Source organism: Erpetoichthys calabaricus, chromosome 4 (assembly GCF_900747795.2).
Source record: "Erpetoichthys calabaricus chromosome 4, fErpCal1.3, whole genome shotgun sequence".
In the NCBI taxonomy this organism is placed as follows: Eukaryota; Metazoa; Chordata; class Cladistia; order Polypteriformes; family Polypteridae; genus Erpetoichthys; species Erpetoichthys calabaricus.
Window position 1 is genome coordinate 322,012,318 of NC_041397.2, and position 21,547 is coordinate 322,033,864.

General features: G+C 40.1%; 2 protein-coding genes across 2 annotated transcripts in view; one reads left to right on the forward strand and one right to left on the reverse strand.

Moving 5' to 3' along the window:
* The window catches only part of LOC114643526 (NACHT, LRR and PYD domains-containing protein 3-like), a 2,412,635-nt gene that overhangs the window by 1,892,105 nt on the left and 498,983 nt on the right, over positions 1 to 21,547 (reverse strand). The window lies entirely within an intron of this gene.
* Positions 1 to 21,547, forward strand: part of LOC114643530 (protein NLRC5-like) — a 1,801,805-nt gene that overhangs the window by 143,742 nt on the left and 1,636,516 nt on the right. The gene's annotated exons all lie outside the window — the stretch shown is intronic.

Sequence of the window (21,547 nt, forward strand, 5' to 3'; positions counted from 1 at the left end):
CGGACCTGCAGACCCCTGAGTTTCACCACTACAGGCAGTAAAGCAGTGGAGGTCCTCTTTTAAAAAGCCCCCCAAGGAGGAGCAAAGAGAGGTAGACAGTCCAGCTGTGTGGTGGCAGGATGTCTGAGGCTGTAGTGACACTGGGGACGAGGCTGTGACAAACCCTGGACAGGTCGCTAGTCCATCACTGGATGCCATCAGCGTTCGTCTCCATCATCACTCCATGTCATTTGAACCCGTGTCTGCTCCGTGTCCCCCAAGTCCTGTCTGCCACCTGCTGATTCTACTTTGGTGACACTTTAACTCCCACGAGGCTCAGTTTTGATTTTCATTTTTTTTTCATTCCGTCGTCTCCACTTCACCGTCCCCTCCAGTCGTGTCCTCGTAATGAGCAGCGGCCTGAACAAGTGAGCCGTTTAAAAGAAAGAAAAGAAAAGACGAGGAGAACATGGAGGAGTGTGGAGATGGGATGGACTGGCGCCGTCCAGGGTGGGGTCCTGACTTTATGTGGACAGATGGCCACTGAGGGACCACCACCTGAACTGGACTGAGGGGGCTTAGAAAATGGATGGACAAACAAAGGGGAATAAACTGAACTGAGAATTTAAAAAGAAACTGGAAAATAAAATAAGAGTGGGAGTGGGATGAGGGTCTAAAGGAAACAAGAAGGACAGAGCAGGGGACCCCAGCCTGAGGGTGGGCTTCTATAAAACAGTTGGATAAGAAAAAGAGCAACGGGGAGAAGAGTGGGAGAGAAGAAAACAGAGAGATGAACAAGGGGGGCAAGGAGGAGAGAGTTAGAAAGTGAAGGACAGTCAGTGACAAGAGGGGGATGAGAACAGACGAGGAGGAGGAGAGGAAGACAAGTCAAGTTGAGTCAATTTTATTTCTAGAGCTCATTTAAAAACATCAGGGTTCGAACAAAGTGCTGCACAGCTTCACCCTAAATACCCCAAATACACAAAGGAGGGCTTCAGGTGGGAATCCAAAGTGACCATCTGCAGTACAGCGCAACATCCAGAAGGAATAACAAAATGTGCATAAAGAATCAGTTTAACTCCAGAACTGTAGACTGTGCTCTCATATGTCCGCCATTTCTCAAAAAGAACACAAACCCAGACAACAAATGCCCCCTGCTGGGCACAGGAGCTTCTTTGAAAACTGTGATGTGTAAGAAGTTTGAAGTCCAGGTGGCCACAGATCCCCATATCAGTAACAGCAGAGCAGGAATCTTCACGTCACTCGAGTAGACATCTGCTGTCTGTGAAGACGACTTCAGCCACCTGATACTATAAAGTGGGATTACTAACACATTATACAGTATATACACTGCTAATTAATGCTGATGCTGGGCTTATGAACTGGGGGCACAAGCTTGTCAGCGGCCCCCTCACATACCCTGATACCATATTAACACCCGCCAAGAGCCACTGACACTCGTTGTAATCACCAGCTGCTTGTTCATCTCTGTCTCTCTCATCATTTTAGTTTTCATCCTCACCCATCACACTCTCTTCTGTGTTATTTGTGTTGTTACTTTCTTCATCAGATGATCTGTTTCTCTTGTCATTTTGCTCTTCTTTTTCCATGTTGACTAGCTGGAGTTGTCCGTGGGCTTGGACCAAATAAACCTGTGAGCAGAACCAAAGCTGAATCATGAGAGCTCCTTCTTACTGTTCTGTGGGCTTCAGTGCGCCTGACGTGTGCTTAGCCATAACAACAACAACAATATTTATTTATATTGCACATTTTCATACAAATAATGTAGCTAATGTAGAGAAAAAAAAGACAAAAAAAGAATTCAAATAAGAGAACACTAATTAACATAGAATAAAAGTAAGATCCGAAGGCCAGGGAGGACAGAAAAAAAAAAAAAACTCCAGCAAAAAACAAAACCTGCAGGGGTTCCAGACAACAACATTTATTTATATAGCACATTTTCATACAAAAAGTAGCTCAAAGTGCTTTACATAATGAAGAAAAGAAAAATAAAAGACAAAATACAAAATTAAAATAAGACAACATTAGTTAACATAGAAAAAGAGTAAGGTCCGATGGCCAGGGTGGACAGAAAAAACAAAATAAAGTCTGTAGGGGTTCCAGGCCACGAGACCACCCAGTCCCCTCTGGGCATTCTACCTAACATAAATGAAATAGTCCTCTTGGTAGTTAGGGTTTTCACGGAGTCACTTGATGCTGATGGTTATACAGACTTCTGGCTTTTAATCCATCCATCATTGTTGGAACACCATGGTGCTTTGGGTAGATGGTGGTGGCGCAAGCCATCACCAAAAGGACACCAGAAAAGGAAACAGAAGAGAGAGTAGGGGTTAGTACAGATTTTAGAGCCACCATGAATAGTTATTATAATGAATTGGATATAGAGAGTATTAGGATTTAAATTACAGTGAAGTTATGAGAAGGCCATGTTACAGTAATGTGCTTTCAGTAGTTTTTTAAAGTGCTCCACTGTATTAGCCTGGCGAATTCCTACTGGCAGGCTATTCCAGATTTTAGGTGCATAACAGCAGAAGGCCGCCTCACCACGAGACCACCCAGCCCCTCTGGGCATTCTACCTAACATAAATGATCAGTCATCTTTGTATTTAGGGTTCTCATGGAAGGGCTTGATGATGATGGTCATGTGGACTTCTGGCTTTTAATCCATCAATGAAGGGACATCACGGTGAGTGAGGGGGACAAGCCTGGTGATGACATTAAGAGTTTATATGGCAGCAACAGCAAAACAGTGTCCTGTCGTATTTACATTATTTAGATGATACTTTATATTAGTCGTTTTCATTTTTATTTTTGTCAGGTTTGTTGACCCCCATTAGTGTAGGACTTGGACTGATCGCCCCCTGCTGGCTCCACTGCTGCTCATACATGTCATTACATTTTGTGATTGCTGTGATTTTTGAATGTGATTCACTGTTAATAAAATATGAAATAAAAGAAACTGTGAGAATTGACCTTTTGATGAAACTGTAATGATTAGCCTAAGACTCAAAGAGGGCAATGCTACATTTAGAATATTGATTATTAACACATTGGACCTGGCTGTTCTGCCACTTCTCCCCTCAAAGCTTGTTATCAAGCAAAGACAGAAAACAAAAGGAAACATTAGTGGAACAACACAAGAGAACATTTTACAAACATAGATATATTTTAACTAAACAATTAGACACTTTTACTCACTACAACAGCAAACACAAAACTGTCTCTCAAGCAAATGCTCACCCATAACACAGACACTCCCTTAAACACACCAAATTCCCACATTTTGTTAGAAAGGGTGGCCAATCCCAACAAACCCCACACATATATACATAAATATACACAAAACTCTGAAGGTGACTTAAAGAAACAGAAGACGTCACTGTTCAGGTGAGGCACACATTTATACACAAAGATAAACAAAACTCTACAGACAGATAGATCTATTTTTACAGTCCAAAGGCTTATTGTCCATGAAGGAAGGAGAACCATCCGACGAGGGCAATCAGATTGAGAAGGATCGAGGAAAGATGGATGACAGCGCTATCCCAAAAGTATACTAAAAAGGTCATAGATCTCACCCTCTGAAATCGTCAATCCGAAGCCTATGGACAGTCTGAAGAAAGAAAGAAAAAAGGCGTGTAGGTGGCCACCTCACTAACCTTGTCCCAGCGTCAGATGGAGATGTTTCTGCTTTTTTCCCTCGGTGTCGATAGTGTCCATCCTATCTCCCTTGTAACTCAAAGTGACTATTCCTTCTCCTGATCACTTCTCATCCTTCTCACCGATTTCAATTTTGGTTCTCTGACACTTCATTGGCCTGCTGTCCAATCAGAACAGTGTTTTTGTCTATTAAGTGTTTCAGTTCTACTGCCTTTTGTCTGACTGCTGTAGTAGTTGACCTCAGTGAAGTACGCAGTCCCTTTAGCTGATCCCAAACCTTCAGGTATCTCTCTGTTATACAGGATGATCTAATACACCATATTTGGATCTATTCAAATTAGATTAATATTTCATCAGCTATATTACCATTTGTGCTTTTGGATATTCATAGACTATAAAGCTTTAAATACATCTAAAAACATTGCTAAATTCACTTACATATTGCTGAAGTCTGAAGAACCTTTTAATTAAATGAGTATGGAAGTGGACCCGGGATAAAGATCAAGACCAAAATGAAGATTTGATTTCCCCCTGACACCAACTACAGTTTATCTTTACATTTATATATATATATGATTGTTATTGTTATTATTGATAATTTTTATCATTATTGTATAAAGACATAATAACTTTTTGCAGTGTATTTTTTAATTAATAACACAATTTGTATTGTTTATTTTGGATATTTTTATTATTTTTATTACCAATAAGTGATGCCCCTGTGTCACAGTATCTGTGCTTTTTCTTCTGCTTATCTTTTGGTTTCATTCTTACTGCTCAGATTTACATTCCATTAAACTGTCCCACCTAAGTTGAAATAACAGATACATGACAGAATTTCTAAATGTATTTAAAACACTTTGTGCTCAATAACTGTGGGATCAGATTATTACAGACTAATGCCTGGCTTAATATCGCAACAGCAACTCTAAAACTGAAACTAAAATAAATAACCAAGTAAAGAAGTTTTGCTGTGGCTTCAGATGCCCTCCCTTTCCAGTAAAGACACACCAGTTCACTTAATGGAGTGTGGCAGGGCACATTCTGTGAGTGGTACAACGGGTTTGGGAAGTTTATACTTTAAAGAACATCCATCCTTCCATATATCCTAACTACAGGGGTCTGCTGGAGCCAATCCCAGCCAACACAGTGCACAATGCAGGAAGCAAACCCTGGCAGGGTGCCAGCCCACCACAGGGCACACACACACCAAGGACAATTTAAGATCGCCAGTACACCTAACCTGCATGTCTTTGGACTGTGGGAGGAAACCCACACAGACACGGGGAGAACATGCAAACTCCACGCAGGGAGGACCCGGGAAGTGAACCCAGGTCTCCTAACTGTGAGGCAGCAGCGCTACCACTGCGCCACCGTGCCACCCACTTTAAAGAACAATTGAAGACAAAACTACTATTTTCAACTCATCAAAACAACAATTTACTTTCAAAATTTTGGCTCCAAAATTCAGGTAATACTTGGACCCTCACAACTCCCTTTTTAAGTACACGGCCAATAAGAGAGGAGCCATTACTTGGGATTTACGTTTAACTTCAGGCCTTTGCCCCATTTTCTACCAGCTTGCTGTAGCCAGTCCCAGTAAAGCAGCAGGTCCCAAACGTTGTTGGTCTCACACTCCATTTCAAGCAGTGACCCTTTATGTTACTGCATTCTTAAACTATAACCTTGTAATGAACAATGAATTATTTCACTATTAATAATAACATTTGTGGTTTCAAATAGTTGGTTTAAAATTTCATTTTTAATTTCATTTTTCAGCCCAAAGATGATCGAACTTTGGAGTAACTGAAAATAATTCCACTCTTGGATTGCTTCCAGTACTCCTCCATCACCCAGAAATCCATGACTGATTTTCTCTTAAATTGTAGGCTTAGTCCTCCACCTGATGACAGCTCAAGTGGACGGTGAATCCTGGTTTTTAATGACTGGAAGGTACGGTGCCACCGCAAAATGGGCTGTTTGAGATGCTCATTCATGTGATCAGGCAGCATATAATCATTCGTTTCTGTGTAATGTTTGACAACACTGAAGTGTATTTACATTCATGCAGTTTGGTCAGAAGTCTGTTTTAGTTGTTTTTAGTCATTACATCCACCTTGTTCAGTGTGTTGAACACAGACGCGCACACCACAAATAACGACTTAAATTTAGTTCTTTCAAAGATAAAAAAATGTCTGCCAGATAAGCAGGTTTCTGGAGTCAATCCAGCAGCTGGAGACATGAAGACAAGTGAAGCAGGCTCTCATTGAGCACATTTTGAACTTTTATTCTCAGTTTAAATAGCTTTGTTAAAGCCTTGTTGTACGAGAGCCACTGCACTTCAGTATGCAGGAGAAGTGTCTCGTGGTTGGTAAGACAGAAAAAAATCTTTGAATTCAGAGACAATGCTTTAATAAAGCTGACAGTTTCCACTGAATCAATGAGCAATGATCAATGAAGTCCTTGTTGGCAGGTTTATTTGTAAGGGCTTCTCTGTAAATTTTGCAGGGCACCTGAGTCACCGATGAGAACTACACCCCCTTCTTGTTCCCAGCCATTGACTTTGCTCTGACTGTGCATATACCTATAAAATGTGCCCAGTCAAGGCTGTTCATTTTTAAAAGGATGGCTATCAAATGAAAAATATCTTTTTCTCAGTTGCACAAGTGTCATGGGGCCAGCAAAAACTCGAGTTCTTAAGTAGGCTAGCAAGTACAAATATAAAGCCTTGATGCATATTTTTAGGAAGTTACTGCACACTGGGAAAATCACGAGGACTGGAAAATGGCAAATATTATCCTGTTATATAAAGAGGGCGACCAGGCAGATTGAAGCAACTAGAGGACAGTGAGGTTAACATGTATCACAGGAAAATTAATGGAAGGAATTATTAACACTAGAATTACTGATTCTGTACTCTTTCTTTTTTTTAATTTTATTGAATTTTTAAAAATCTAATAACACTCCATACACATAACTCAAGTTTTAAAAAAAGAAAAAAAGAAAAAGAAAAAGGTTTGAAACAAATCAACCCCCACACCTGAGAAAGAGAGCTAGGCCTACAGAGTAAAACTTTATGCTAGTAAAGACAAGTGAATACATAAATTAATAAATTAATAAAGATAAATGGAGTAAAAGATGGGAGAGAATCTGCTTCCTCAGTGCTTTAAGAGCTTATTCTAAAATGTTATTGATGAGATCCTGATGAGAAAAAGTTCTTCACAGATCCTATAGATTTCAAATAGTATAGAACAGCAGTTACCCACTGACTTAGAATTGGAGAGTTAGGATTCTTCTAACTGAGCAAGATAAGTCTGCGTGCCAATAGTGTAGTAAAGGCCATCACAGTTTGTTTGTCCTTCTCCACTTTAAGCTCCTCTGTGAGCCCACCAAACACAGCTGTTAGTGGATTAGGAGGGAGTGTGACCCCCAAGGCTGTCTGAAAGGCATGTAAAGATTTTAGTCCAGAATGATGTTAATTTGGTGCATGCCCAACACATCTGACCCAGTGAGGCTGGAACTCGATTGCAACGTTCGCAGGTTGGATCTTGGACTGGAAACATTTTGGACAGTTTTAAGCGAGACAGATGAGCTCAATATATAATTTGGAGTTGAATAATTGTATGCGGTGTGTTTGTGTGTGTCCTGCGGTGGGTTGGCACCCTGCCCAGGATTGGTTCCTGCCTTGTGCCCTGTGTTGGCTGGGATTGGCTCCAGCAGACCCCCGTGACCCTGTGTTCGGTTTCAGCGGGTTGGAAACTGGATGGATGGATAGATAATTGTATGCTTTGTGCATATGGAGCTCGAGTGAATTCTCTGCATTTTACTTTCCACTCCTTTTCTGAGATGTTGAGTGAGAGATCCTTTTCCCACCATACTCTTGGATCTTTGAAAGGGAGGGACTGTAAAATGGTTTTATATATTACAGAAATGCTGTCTGATTCCTCAAAACTGAGCAATATTTTTTCTAGTATAGAGGTAGGTGGGAGATGAGGAAAATTGGGCAGGTTCCGTTTAACAAAGTTTCTAATTTGAAGGTAGTGAAAAAAATGTGTTGCTGGAAAGTTAAATTTGGCCTGTAATTGTTCATAGGATTCAAAGATGTTATCTTTGTACAGATCTCTATGTGATTTAATCCCGGATATTTTCCAGAAAGTAAAAACTGTTCTTTTTCTCCAATGTAGAACCCACATCACCATCTGAGTTCACCTCTGTTATAGCATGTCTTTATTTGAAAACAGCAGTGTCAGATTGGGGTGAGCGTGAACGCGACTGGGAGAATAAAACTAAATAAGAGAAAAAAAAACACTGTCTGTTACAGACTCAAATCAAATGTATGTTTTTTTATTCTATAATAGTAACAATAAGAGCAGCTCACTACTCAAAATGGAGGCATTCAGGATCAAACCAGCAACCTTTTGATTACCAGTCATCAGTTCTTACTGCTGTGCCACAAAAGCAGTCAAATTAAGGGTGTGTCAGTGTTGCACCTTAACTCGAGTTCTTTTTCTGCAGTTACAGTATATTCTTGAATAAAAGCACAGTTTTTCTGTTATACTTGTACCTTTTGATGTTTGGACTTCAGGCTTCACATCTCATATACTTCATGTCTACATTTTGTCATTTATTACGAAAACATGAAAAAGTTTCTGTTTTAACGATGTGTTTACATAGATTGATGTAGACATGGAACACACATGAAATGCATGTATTCCAAATAACGATACAGTATTTATCCTGTAAAACTCCCTGCAACTCACACGCAGGTAAACAGACTTGAGCTGAGAGAGCTTTGGAGTTGCTAGGTAGGAGACGCTGGCGCACGCATGCTGTTGCCGCTCCACCCTGTTAACAACACTTTTCGCAAAATTTGCCTTAATCCTACACTTTCTTACGCTTGTTTTGTTTTCTTTATTGTACATATAGTTCGTGGATGCAGCTGACTCAAATTGTATGGATTTAGTTTAATTTTTACAGATTTTATGGACTTTAGTTTGACTGAGGACAACTGAATCTGTGGTTCATGGGACGAGACCTGTGAACATTTCTTTGTACCTTGGCGTTCTAGGAGCCTGGGATGATCGTTCTCCTTGATTATAGTTGCTATGCTGGTCTGCTCCCGATTCATCTTATTGTGCTTTATGACTGAGAATTGATCTGATGTTCATACCCACCTGGCTTGTGGCTCTGCGGTGATCACACTTGTAATATCCAACGTTACTGTTTATGGCTGTATGTTGGAACCTCCAAATCCTGCTACCTCCTCCTGCTATGCTTTCTGCTGCTTTGCTATCACCGCTCATCTGCTCCACCGTACCCCACCAGTCTCACCGGCTCCGCTGTGCTGCTTCTCCACTGCTATCAGATAAGTATTGCTCAGTATCATGCTAAAATACTCTTGTGACAAACTCCTTCATATTAAACAGTTTGTCCAGAGCAAATAATCTGACTGGAATATCCTAAAAGATACCGGTATTTTGCAGCGCCCGAAATATGTACATTGTGGGTCAGGTCACCGCCATCGCCAGGTTGAAATTGAAAAGATCACAGGCAGCATCTGCTCAAGAATACACCGTCCTTCTCATGGCCCTGGAAATAGAAGTGTCAGTGTGCCAAATTTACAGTATGTGAAAATAAATGGCTCTGTGCAAAAAGAAGCCTCATTAACTAATATTGCACTGTTTAATTCGAGATCTCTTAATGGCAAAGCATTGGTGTTGTCAGAACTCATCATTGACACTAAACTTGATATACTGTGTTTAACTGAGACTTGGCAAAAATTAAATTAATTTATGTCTCTCACGGAGGTAACACCACCTGGTTACACTTTCCTCATAGAGCCTTGTAGCTCAAGACAAGGTGGTGGAGTCGCAGTAATTGTTAGAGTGGAGTTAAACATCAAAAGAATCCCAATTGATTGTCCATTGTCTTTCGAGTGTCTGGCTTTTAAACTAATAACGGAATCAGGTCCTGTCTCACTCATTGTTCTTTATCGTCCTTCAAAATACAACACATCCTTCTTATCTGATCTGACTGAACTATTAACCCACTTAAGTTCCTTTTTCCCAGAGAGTCATTCTTCTTGGTGATTTCAACATCCATATTGACATTACTACATCTAAACTGAGAAATGAATTCCTATCCTTACTGGACTGTTTTGACTTGACACAACACATTGATTTTCCCACCCACTCTGGTGGTCATATACTGCAGTGCTCCGCAACCTTTTCTCACCTACGACACACCAAAGTTCTTCCTAGAATTCCGCGGCACATCAAAAGCCAAAATAAATAGCAGTGGCGTAGCTTTGGGGTGGTCCACTCCGAGCGCCAGCTATTTAGGGGCGTCCAAACTACGGTAGTTTCCATTTTTTTTTTGTTCCTTGAGGAGGCACAAAAAAAAATTTCTTTCAGCTTTGGGGCGTCAAATTTTTCACCGCTCCAGGCAACATGATCTCCAACTACGCCACTGATATATAGATATTAATTTAATACACAAATTTTACAATAAATTTTCATTTTTTATTATAAGTATACATTTATTATAAGCATACATACATAAAAAATATACTATATTTACTTTGATGCAATCTTAATAATTATTATAACATAATGACTGATTAATGTGATACCTGCGCTTGTTTCAATGAACACAAAAGTTTTATATTCAGCTCAATATTTGACAGCGCAACCCGAAGTTCTTGGTCAAGATCTTTTAAGCATGACCGCTTATCATTTTTAATTAACACAAGAGTTGTTTGTCTTTTTTGGCGTAACTGCGATGGTTTGAATTTAGATGGCAATTTAGTTTACTGGGTGCCTTTGCCTCGTTTGATAGCTGATCGCCGCAAATGATGCATTGTGGCTTTGGAGCCGTTTCGTCACCACACCACGAGAATCCATATCGAATGTAGTCTTCGTTGTACTTCCTTTTCACAATCTTCTTTGTTTTTTTTTTGCAACACTTGTGCTGGGTTCTTCATCATCTGTACGTGAAGACGAATCTTTTCCACGTAAAAATTTATCCATATTTAAAGGGGTATAAAACTAAATATGAATCACACGAAGAACGTTAACCATACACAATTCAGCAACACAACTAATAGTAATGAATGATAACTACTGTCGCAAGACGAGTGAATGCGACGTAGCACGACTAATACGTCGGCTTGAATTGAATCTAGGTGAGGGCACGGAGCGCTCTGCCTATCAAAGCATACTGTGGAGTTGTCTGTCGTAGGCGACAAGCGCCAGGCGATGGGATTTGTTATTTCAGAGAAATGACACATAAAATTATGAAACCTTTAAAAGGCTATTTACGCGAATATTTCATTGCACGTATTCTCGTTATTGTATTTCTAAGGAGGACCGTTGAAATATTATTTAGTTAGAAAATTGTCTTATTTGACCGCGTCACACCTTTATCGGCTCAAGGCACACAAGTGTGCCGTGGCACACCGGTTGCGGAGCACTGATATACTGGACCTGATCTGCACTTCTGGACTATCTGTTGCCAACATTTACAGCAGTGATTTGGGACTCTCTGACCATAAAGCACTATTGTTCACTGTTTCATTACCTCTCCCTCCTCTTACCTGTAAATGACAAATTTCTTACAGAAACCTTAAAAATATCTGTCCCTCTTTCCTTTCTGGATCCATTTCTGATCTTTTACTGTCTTCACCTATTTCATCAACACTAGATAGTCTTGTTGACCACTATAACTCAGCCCTTCATTCATCATTAGAAAAAACAGCTCCTTTAAAACATAAGGAGGTTTCCTTTAAACGCTCAGCTCCTTGGTATAACTCAGAACTACGATCTATGAAAGCAGCTGGCCGACGCCTTGAGAGAATGTCATGTAATTCTGGCCTCACCGTGCACATCCAGGCTTTCTCTGACCACCAAAGAGCTTACAGAGAAGCACTAACTGCTGCCAAGAACACCCATTATGGCAGAATAATAGAAAATGGCCATGATAACCCAAGGGTTTTGTTCTCTGTAGTTAATAAACTACTCGAACCCGCATCTGGCCCAACTACCTCTTCTACTGAAGTCTGTCAGGAATTCCTCCACTTTTTCTGTAACAAAATTAAAGATCTAAATAATTCAGCTAACATAAATACATCATCTGTTTATATCTCTCCCTGTTTTCCCACTCCATCCAGCTCCTTCTCTAAGTTCTCACCAGTCACATCTGCGTCTGTTAATAACCTGCTTTGTAAGATGAGGCCGACGACTTGTGTTACTGGACCCCATCCCCACCACACTACTTAAATCCTGCCTTCATGCCATAATCCCGCTTATTACAACAATAATAAACTCATCCCTTGACACTGGCTCTGTGCCGCTCACTTTTAAAATCAATTCTATAACCCCAATGTTAAAAAAGTCTGGCCTTGATGCTGACAATCTTAACAATTTTCGGCTTATTTCCCACTTACCTTTTCTGTCAAAAGTTCTTGAGCGTGTTGTAGCTTCCCAACTCACCAACTACTTAATTCTAATAATTTGATGGACCCTTTAAGTCTGTTATCAGGGCACAGCACAGCTGTAAAACTGCTCTGCTACGGGTAACCAATGATTTGCTTATGGCAGCAGACTCTGGACAAACCAGCATATTAATTCTGTTAGACCTCAGTGCAGCATTTGACACTCCGGTCAGACATGACATTCTACTGTCCAGAATGGAGAACATGCTGGGTATCTCTGGGACTGCCCTCCAGAGGTTCAAGTCCTATCTGACTGATTGGCAAGAGTTTGTTAGTCTTGGCAACAGCAGATCCAGCTCAGCGCCAGTCACACAAGGAGTCCATCAGGGCTCTGTCCTCGGCCCTCTTCTCTACTGTATTTATATGCTTCCCCTTGGGCATATTTTTCGTAGCTTTGGATTAGGTTATCATTTCTATGTTAAAAGTGGAACTTCATCAGAGCTTTCTCAGCTCACAACCTGCCTTAGTGAAACTAATACCTGGATGGAGCAGAACTCTTTAAAATTAAACTGCAACAAAACTGACCTCCTGCTAATTGGGACTAAAGTGCAACTTAATGAAATGAGCTCCTTCCCAGTCCATCTTGGCGGTGATCTCATCAGATCTGCCTCTACTGAGAAGAATTTTGGTGTCATTTTTGATTCCTCCCTCTCTTATTCTGCCCACATAAATCACATTAAGAAACTTTCTTATTTTCACATCCGTAACATATCACGTGTTTGCTCCTTCCTCTCCTTCTCTAATGCTGAGAAACTTGTCCCTGCTTTTATCACATCTCGCATTGATTATTGTAATTCCCTACTGGCAGGTGCCCCTTCTAATCTTGTATCACAGCTCCAGCTTATTCAAAACTCGGCTGCAAGAGTCCTTACACGGACCAGCAGCAGTGAGCACATCACACCATCCTGCTCCATCTTCACTGGCTCCCAGTGTCTTACAGAATCGAATATAAAATCCTACTAATAACCTACAAAGCCTTAAATAACCTCGCACCAAACTACATCAGTGACCTTCTCCATCACTATGTGCCTGTCCGCCCACTAAGGTCCTCTGATTCTGGCAATCTTGTTGTACCCAATACTAATCTACACTCCATGGGTGACAGCAGGGCCTTCAGCTGTATAGCGCCGAGACTCTGAAATGACCTACCGAAATTAATCAGGTCAACTGACTCCATGAGTAAAAAACAACTCAAAACTCATCTGTTCAGGAAGGCTTTTAGCTCGACTTGACTTTATTACCCTTCTCTCAGTTTACCTCCATGTCAAGATGCTCATGTAACCTGTGTTTGTGTGCGAGACCATCAGTTATGTTGTCTGTTAGGCTTTTCTCTGAATTTACTGTCTTACTCTTCTTTATTTATTTTTCTGGTTTAGTAAAATGCTATATACTGTTTACCCTGCCATTCTTTCTTAAACTCTGTAAAGCGCCTTAAGCATGGGAAAGGCGCTATATAAATAAAATGTATTATTATTATTATTATTTCTGCGGCAGTGGGGGGATGGTATAGCAGGCTGCTTGCTGCTTGTGCTGATTGACACATTTACAACACAAAAGATGCTGATGGCTGGTGCGAAGGGATTTAAGGTGGGCTAGGATTACGAGTTTTTACTTAGGCTTTGGTAATTCTAGTATTAAGGGAAAGACTGAGCAACACTGGAGTTTCACTGAACAGTCAGCATGGGTTCAGAAGAGAGAGTTCATGTTTAACCAATATGTTGGAATTCTATAAGGAAGCAACAAAAGGGTTTAATCAAACTGAAGCATATGATATTATTTATCTGAAAGTTCGGAAAGCATTTGATAAGGTGCCACATGAGAGGTTATACTAAAAGAAGTGGGAGTTCAGGGTGATGTTTGTAAATGGGCACAGATATTTACAAAACAGAGTATACACATCATAAATACATTTAAATATCAATTTAATAATTATACTCTTTGCCTCCTTGTTTGTCTATTTATACATGATGCCTGTCCCAAATCTGGATAAATAGAGAGAGTTAGTGTCAGTTAGAACATCCATCCATCCATTTTCCAACCCGCTGAATCCGAACACAGGGTCACGGGGGTCTGCTGGAGCCAATCCCAGCCAACACAGGGCACAAGGCAGGAAACAATCCTGGGCAGGGTGCCAACCCACCGCAGGTCAGTTAGAACATACAGCTGTAAAACTTTAGCCAAACCCTTTAATGAAAATATCAATCTTCACTCTGACAAGCCAAATTGGTATATAAATGAGCCATAGGAAGATTTTAATGTTCAAAACTCACTCAACTTCACTCTCTTATAATCAATGTATATATAAAATAGTTAAATGGACTAACAAAAAAGAATTCAGAATGTGAATTGTGTGAACTGCCACTGATTAACCTGCCAGCAATGAGGTCACCTGAGGAAACAGCCAGCCATTAGAACACCTGCAGCCAGAGACTTTTATATTTAACTGAGTCTCCTGAAGCTTTGAAACTCTGGACTCTCTAATTCCATTCTAAACACAATCTGGATATACTTTTTTAATGACTGTATCTTTACTGACTTTAACTATATATCTTTTAGATCATTCTTTTAGAATGTAGAAACATATTGTTAATTTATTAGACCCTGGGGTAATTAGGATCCAAATTGACAAACCGCCTGAGAAAGGCAAACACTTATTGATTATTCTTGTAATCCTTGTTAATTCGATGTGAAGTGAGGCCTTTAAGTTTGGGTGCATGCTGGGCACATCAGGCAGGCAGCGCAGTGCAGGAGAGAGCAAAGCAAGGAGAGTCCAGCAGGAGAACAGCCCAAAGAAACTGGGAAGGACCTCTGTGGACTAAACACCAATCTGAAGAAACTCTGCATCCAGACTTTAAAAGACATCTTCCATCACATTTATTTATGTATAAGTATTTTTAATAACTCTTTTTCAAGTCTCTTTTCCAACAGATTATCTACATTTGCTACCATCGGTTTTACTGTGTTTTTATTAATATTGCATTATAATAATGTAAATTTTATACTGTTTGAGTGGGTCAAGGTATATTGTTAAGAGCACCTGACGTGGGTGATTGTCATATTCTCTCAGGGGTTAGCAGCTGACAGAGGACACCTACAATAAAAGGCAGCGTGGTGAACAGACACCTGTTTGGTGATTGGAAGAGGTGTAGCTCAGGACTGAAGACAACTGTCTGGTCTACTTGTGCACAGCTAGTAAGTCTCTGTGCTTAACAAATCAAATGTATGTTTTTATTGTATAAAAGTAACAATAAGAGCAGCTCACTGCTTAAAACATTTATTCTGGAAAGCAGACAGACTCGAACCCACGACCTGTTGATTATGAGTTAGCAGTTCTTACCGCTGTACTACCAAAGCAGTTATGGCAACAAAGTACACTAACCCGATTTCTTTTTCTTCGGTTATAGTCTTGAATAAAAGCGCACTTGTTCTGTTATACTTGTACCTTTTGTGAAAGTGCTTATTTGATATTTGGACTTCAGTCTTCACACATTATGCACTGTCAAAATGTTAAAATTTTGTCATTAGTACTAAAACATGGAAAAAGTTTGTCATTTAGGTATGTGTTCAATATTTCTTGCATTTACTGTCATGCTACACTTCCATAGATCTTTGTAGACATGGAACACACATGAAATGCATGTGTTCCAAATAATTATATATTATTTAGCCTATACAGCTCCAGGTACCTCATTCTCAGATAAACAAGAGCTTTTTGATGTTTCTGTGTTGCTTGGGGTGATGGGATAGCAGTCTGCTTGCTGCTTTTGCTTATCGACAAATTTACAAATCAAAAGACGCTGACAGAGAGGTGCGAAGGAATTTAAGGTGGGCCAGGATTACGAGTTTTTTCGTAGGCTTTAGGAATTCTAGTATTAAAGTGAATGTCTGACAGCTGCAACAGCTGGAAGGAGAAAGGTGAAGAACTGGCATGTACCAATTCAGACATACATGAGCAGTGTCAGAAACTGGCAGAGGAGTTGTCGATATACAGCAAAAATACTGCACTAACAGGGTTGTAGTGTATTGCAGCGAGTGTGGTGGACAGAAGACTATTTTTATTAATTGACCTTCCATAAATGATCTGTGTGCAGATGCCTATCTTAAGCGTGGCACCAGCAGTTACCTGTCTACACATCAATAAGTGAGAGCACCAGATCTGTCTGATAGGAAAAGCAACTGTTGCCAGCTTCAGTAAAAAAAAAACACCACAGGGACTAGAAAACTAAAGCCTATTAAGGAATTGTCCCTGGAAGAAGTTTTCAAGCAAGCCGACTCTTTTTCAGAAGATAAGCCAATATTTAATGTAGCCTTTGGCCTTTCTTGGGGATAAGAACTGTTTGTGTTTGTTTAACTACAAACTAATAGGACCCCCTTTAAAAAGTCAAGTTTATTACATCAGCTGCACATTTACAGGAGTCAGAGAGGCAGGCCTCATTCCATCTGATAACTACTGATCTTCAAGCGTTTATATAATTGTATCACAGGCTTTGTTTTCAGTTGGTGATCCAAACTGGTCCAGTAACTTAACTAATAGGTTGGTACAGGAGTCTATAAGGAGGCTGGGACCCAATGACCAGTTTGGAAGATTCTAGGTATATCTCCCAGAACGCACAAGCTTCGTCAAAAACAAAAATGAGACTAACCCTATAGCCTTGGAACCAAGAGTGGGAGTGGAGAAACAAAGAGATGGTTCTAGAACGTGTTCTAACTTGTCACAGTGAGAAAAGGCTCAACTCAATCACTTCACTCAATACAAGTGGATGCATGTTCAGATGTAGACGTTTTCTTACCTTCGTTCAGAAAATGTTGGAGTGGAAGTATGAAGGGCAAGGTAACATCAAGTTTCTTATGAAACTGAAGCAATCCATGATGGAGTCTTTTCAATTAATGACTGAGGCTTACGATGAAGAGTGAATGTCTTGTGCACATGTTTTTGAATGGCACAAGTCGGTGCTCAAAATGAACCCATTTATTTGTCAGAATTGCTTTGAATGTTGACAGCATCACATGTAAAAGGAAAGTATTTTGAAGGTGATCATCGTTCATTTTCTTAATTTGTTAAATAAAAAGAGTCACAGGCACAGTCTCTTTAATTTTGTGTCGGACATTGTATGTCTGAGTTCATAGCCACTATACACCATATATGTATAACTATATTACTCTGTTACTGTGCATAATTTTAACTTTGCTAGTTAATAAATTGTTAATTACTGTAAATACCATTTGACTATTTATTCCAGGTATTAATGTTGTAAAGGCATAACCATTTCTTTACGTGAGAATATGTTGAAAACTCAGCCTCTCATGTTCACAGGTCTAAATATTCATAAGTGCCCTGTTTATTGTTAGGTCTTGACTTAAATGTAAGACACGTTAAGTTAAGCTGCTTAGCCTTGGAGGTTTTATTATGGAGCACATTCTTAAGAATGGCGCTTAGTTTCTGAGATTGCATGTGAATTATTGTTCATGTAACACACACTAAGTAATCTTTAAATATTCATAATAAATTGCAGTCAGAGTAAGAGTTCTGCATTCTTATTCCATCATCAGTTAAGTGGTGTGATAGCTGTAGGTGAAATAAACAATTAAAATAACAAGTATAAACACATAATCAATAAACACATAAAATGAATACCCAGCTACAGAGGCCTACAGGATGCCTTTCGACTTGTCAGCCCTTGACAACAGCATTGTCTAAGTGTCCTACTTTTGTAGCGTAGTCATCTAGAAATGCAGAGACCCCTTTGTGGTGAATGCTGTAGAGCCAGGAAGCCTGAGGTTTGAGGCTGTGCCATTGCTGCCTGCTGCACAGACAAGCTGATGTTGTTGAATAATGTATGAATAATGAGCGCACAGATCCTTTTCCCACTGTCCTCTTGGATCTTTGAAAGGGAGGGACTGTAAAATGGTTTTATATATTGCAGAGATGCTAAGTCCTTGAAACCAATCAATATTTTTTCCAGAATAGAGGTGGGTGAGAGGTAAGGAAAATTGGGCAGGTTCTGTTTAACAAAGTTCCTAATTTGAAGATAGTGAAAGAAATGTGTTGTTGGAAAGTTACATTTAGAATGTAATTGTTCATAGTATGTAAAGACGTTGTCTATGTACAGATCTCTAAGTGATTTAATCCCAAATGTTTTCCAGACATTAAAAACTGTGTATGTTTGAGAGGCTGGAAAAAGGTGGTTCTCATGCCGAGGTGACACAGGATAAAATCTTCTCCATCTTAAAATGCTTTCTACATTGGTTCCATATTCTGAGTGAGTGAAGCACAATTGGGTTATTAGTATATTGGCGATAACTTGCATTTATTAGGGCGCAAAGCAAAGAATATAAACAAGTACTGCAGGATTTTATTTCTAATGCAGACCAAGCCTGTGTATGTTCATCTATTTGTGTCCAGGTTTTTATAGCTTGTATGTTTGCTGCCCAGTAATAAAACTGAAAGTTAGGTAGACACATTTCCCCTTCTAATTGAGGACCATATGAACTCATACTCGGTGTCACCAACTCTTTCACGCTGCCATCCCCTGGAGCCTCTGCTGATAATTCCCCACAACACGGTGCCTACGTGTTCTAAATTCAAATTCAAGTATCTCCTTAAATTGGTAGACTTCACACCTTTTAAATTCCTTTTATCTGAGGGCCGAGCGTTCACATGTTCCACCAGTGTTAGATTTTTATTAAGGAATGAATAATCAACAAGAAGTTATAACATCATCAGAAGATACCAAACACCAGAGGTGTTCACAAATCAAAACTTACCAAGTGAACAGACTTTACAATTATCAGACACCCTTACTGTTTTTTTTAATTAATTAAGTAAATGAAATAACATTACAACTCTATTTTACACACTATAAAACATTTATAGAGCATTTGGCTTTGAGAATACGTACCCACCGTTTTAAAACAGTTTCATTAAAATAAATGCTCTTTTCCACATGGATTCCAACAAAACCTAACCAAACACTTTTCTGAAAAGAACTGAATATTAAGAATGTTAATAATATTTCTCACTCACACCTAAAACTTCACACCTCAGCTTTCCCCTGTTTATATGTAATATGAAGAGCGGCCACTAGAGGGAGCAGCCTGGCCACAGAAGAGTCAGCTGATCTCTGAGCTCTGAAAGTCGTGCCAGTCACATGACCAGCGTCTGCCAACTGTCTCTGAATTTGCACCATCAAGTGTTTAGTGCCTGGCATTAGGTGGTCTTATTTAACTCAACAGCCCTGACTGTACATTTGCTGGTCTGATCACTTTAACCCCCTCTTATTGCAGTTACACTTTTGTGTATTTTAGATAGAATAGTCAAGTGACTGTTTCGATGATTTATTCTTATTTATTTTATCAACCACTCCGTATTTTTTCCTCCTTCACACCTGAGCTTTCCCATGTTTGTATGTAATAAAGAGAGCGGCCACTAGAGGGAGCAGCCTGTCCACACTTGATCGTCATGTCATTGAGTGTGTTTACATGTGCTTTACCGACCTGCATTATTCACAGAAACCCAGTTTCTAAAATGCCACGTAAAACCCTTATTATGTGTGGAGAAACTGGGCTTTTGCTCCCTGACAAACACGGTTAGAAGACGTAGATTTCTCCACAAGTAATTCAGCTATTTGTCCAAGTGAATTCTTAACCTGGTTGCAGTTAAGAATTTTGTAATCTAAGGATTATTTCAGAATATTAGACAACTATGCCATTGCGATTCTTCTTTTACTATGCACTTTAGCAAATGTGTCTGGTGCGTTGTCCCTCTCCCAAGTCGTGTGTTTCTGTCATTAATGGAAAGAAAATTCAGAACAAGTAGCAGCAACTACTTTTTGTGAACTTTTGTGGTCCACTTGCCAGAGTTTTCCATCACTTTTTCCATATTGTTTCATTTAACGTCTACCTTCAGTGTTTCTACAATGTACACGCTAGTTTCTTAGAGATGATTGTAGGTAAATGAAGAACAGGACCCTTGTGATGAAAGTAATGAATCAGGAACCAGGAACCGTGACAAAGTCATTAGGGACAATGAAGTCCCCTTGCTAGACCACACCCAGATATCAGGTGTACTATGGCGGGGCTTTTATCTCAAAATGTCACACCTGGGGCATGGGAATCCCTGAGATGGTTCTCGATTGGTGTTTTTTGAGGATTTTGGTTTGCAGGTCACTGTGCTCAAGTTCAGAAGACCACCACTTGGAAGTCTGTGATGGTCAGAGCAGCCCTCATTGTGAGATCACCGGCTGTGTCCTCATCAGTTACCTGGCTGAGCAGGTGTTTAGTCAGCAAGTGCAATGTGTTTTAAGTGATGAGACTCCTATTAAAATATTTACTTAATTAATTGATATGCCAAAGTATGTAAAGAAATGAACGTTGTAACTATAGTCTGAAATGGGTGGCACAGCGGCACGGTGGTAGTGTTGCTGCCTTGCAACAAGGAGGCCGCGGTTGACGTCTCGGGTCCTCCCTGTGTGGAGTTTGCATGTTCTCCTCGTGTCTCTGAAGGTGTTTCCCCCTGACAGTCCAAAGCTGGCCGACTGACAGGACAGGACAGTGCAGTGGACTCACTTTGACCTTTGCTGCCAAACCTCCCACATGTGCCGCGTCAATCCTAGAATGAAAGCGAATGCAAACCGTTCATCTTAGGCAGACCTAACTAACGTCTTGTTTCATTTATTTAAGTTAAACCCCTCGCGTGTACACAAACACTAAACAGGAGTGCCCCATGGCCTTATTTGTCCTTTGCTTTCAGTTTCTTCAACTTCATGGTAAAGGCAGACCCAATACGGTACAAGTTTTAGGTGAAATTAGTCTCAGTTGGATCATTTCTGATATTTTAGCAAATGCTCGTTGAATTAATGTTCAGATTGTGTTCAGATTCATGACTACTGTAGCAGGTTTGAGTCAGTACTTTTATCTTTGTCTTTCTGTTTGTTCATTTTCAGTACCGCAGCAGGTGTGGGGTTAAAAAATGTAAAAAGCCCACCGGCACATCACTAGTGCCGGTTAATCTAACTGGCGACTTTAAATAGACCCCTGGTGAATGTGTGTGTATGTGTCTGGCAATGGGCTAGCATCCTGTCCAGGGTTGGTTTATGACCTGTAGCCTCGCTGTGTCCCACAATGCATTGCCTTTGCAGGTAATCCAATAAATGTGTGAGTGATGACACGACTCATTGAAACAAAAGGAGACGAGGGGGCTTCACACGAATAGGCCTCCTGTGTAACAACGAGAAGCACTCATACACAACTGAAGACTTCCCTAACGCATCGATTAGGACCAAAGTGACAACGAAACAAAGCCCCCCCGACTCTTAGAAAGCCATTTGTACCACATAATTGCAGTTTCATCTAAAATCCTACCATATAGGCACACATTTATTTCTCCTCTTGGTTAAT